This window comes from Equus quagga, unplaced genomic scaffold (genome assembly GCF_021613505.1).
Source record: "Equus quagga isolate Etosha38 unplaced genomic scaffold, UCLA_HA_Equagga_1.0 HiC_scaffold_6315_RagTag, whole genome shotgun sequence".
NCBI lineage: Eukaryota > Metazoa > Chordata > Mammalia > Perissodactyla > Equidae > Equus > Equus quagga.
The window spans coordinates 1-2,258 of NW_025794250.1; the positions used below are offsets into that span (position 1 = coordinate 1).

A 2,258-nucleotide genomic window follows, 5' to 3' on the forward strand; every position below is an offset into this window, starting at 1 on the left:
GATTTGGCTTCAATGTTTACTAGTTGTGGGAACTTGGTGTCATTGTTTCAACCCTCTAAGCTTCGGTATCTTATCTCTAAAGTGAAGAGAATGTCTCATAGGATAATCTGTTGGCTGAGACATAGTAGGGAGTCACTGAATATTAGCAATATATAATAATAATAATCCAATCTGAGAAGAAAGAAACATAGATGGAAAGAGTATAGTTATTAATAAGTGGAGAGTCCTTGGGTTATGACATATCTCTTCTACTAGCACAGTCCAATGTTCAATAAGTATATGGAATAAATGACTAAGAATTTGCATGAAATGTTCCAAGTTCTTAGTTCTTGGGTGTGTCAAGTGATAAGTGGAAGTCAGCTTCCTAGCTTGAGTTTTCCAAAAAGCAGAGGCTGATAGAAGGGCTTGTATGTAGGTAGTTTATTTGGGGAAACGGAATGGAGGCAGTGAATGAGGAGAGTGAAACACGAAGGAAAGAAAGTTAATCCAAGATTCTGTTAAGCTTGTTACCATTTATCCACCGGCTTATATCTATCAATGATCCAGGGTGTCCTTAAACTGTGTTAATTCCTTCATCTTTCCAGGTGTGTGTGTGCACCAGAATGATGAAGCAGAGTCTTCTAAGCATCTCAAGCAGCACATACCAGGACAGACAGCAAGAGATACGCTGAGGAGAGAAGGTGTTGTTGGGGGGATAAGTAGGAAAAAGCTGTTGTCAGGCTATAATTGTCAGCAGCTGGCTGCTGTATCAATAGCTAGAGAAAAAAGTAAGTCAAGAGGGTGTGAGATAGAGTGCAAAAATGTCCAATACACTCAGTGATTACTAGTTCAAAACACTATTACTTTGTAGATTTTCCATTGCAGAGCAATGTGCTTACATCAGCCCACAGTAAATGGAGAATCCAAACAGTGTGACTGAATTCATTCTTTTGGACATCGCAAAGAATCCTGTCCTGCTGAAAATACTCTCTGCTGTGTTTCTAATCATGTATGTGTCCACAGTTTTAGGAAACCTACTCACTGTGGTAACCATGATCACAAATCAGATCACCTTTGTATCTTTTCCTTACTCCCTTGTCCCTAATGGATGCCACCTACTTTTCTATTGTCACCCTCAAGATGACTGTGGACTCCCTCTCTGAGAGCACTATCATCACCCTCAAAGGCTGCATGGCCCAGCTCTTTGCAGAGCATTTCTTTGGTGGTCTGGGGATCATCCTTCTCATTGTCATGGCCTACAATCATATGTGGCCACCTGTAAGCCCCTGCACTGCATAACCATCTTGAGCCCTTGAGTGTGTTGCCTGTTGCTGGAAGGGGCCTCACTGGGGGAACCATGCATGCAACAATACAGCTTTTCTTCATGTATCAAATAACTTTCTGTGGCTCCGATGTCATTGATTACTTTATGTGTGATTTGTTTCCATTGTTGAAACTCGCCTGCATGGACCTCCACAACCTGGGCCTCTTAGTCATCTTCAACACTGGCGTGATGTGTGTGACCTTATCCTCTTCCTTATCTTCTTATCCTCATTGCCTCTTACATGGTGATCCTCTGCTCTCTGAAGTCTTAGAGCTCTGAAGGGCAGCATAAGGCTCTCTCCACCTGTGTCTCCCACCTTACAGTGGTTGTTTTATTCTTTACCATGTATTTTCTTGTACCTAACTCCTGTGGCCATTTACTCCATAGACAGGCGATAGCTGTGTTCTTTACCATTGTCACATCCATGTTAAATCCCTTGATCTATACCTTGAGGAATACACAGGTGAAAAATGCCATGAGGAAACTGTGGGTGAAACAGGGGACCCTGGATGGTCACTAGCTTACATGCTAAGAACAAATCTTTCCTACAAGGACATTGAGGTCTTTCTCTCCCCATTCAGTGCAATCCATTGGGCACACAGCAGTCAAGGGCATGTTCTAAGCATGCACATCACGTTAAGATACCGCAATCAAGTTGTTGCTTACCTCCTCAGGACATTTTGTACTCCATCTCTTTTCTCACATGAGTCTGGCCACTCCCTCTCTCTCTATTTTTTAACCTGTCTTTTGAATAATTCAAGCCTTTCCCAGTTTAGGGCTTTTGGTCTTACTCTGATCACTGCTGAAATTCTTTTTCGAATATTTTGTTTGGCTGGCTCCATCTCATTTTTTCCATCTTCAGATCAACTCCCACCTCCTTAGTCAAGTCTTCCCTGACTAATTTCTCTAATCATTCACCTCTGTTATTCTCTAGCTCTTCAGCTCATTGTATCCT

General features: G+C 42.1%; 1 pseudogene; it reads left to right on the forward strand.

The window, feature by feature from the left end:
- Positions 1-893: 893 nt before the first annotated feature.
- Positions 894-1,823, forward strand: LOC124232456 (olfactory receptor 4C6-like; annotated as a pseudogene).
- The last annotated feature ends 435 nt before the right edge of the window (positions 1,824-2,258 follow it).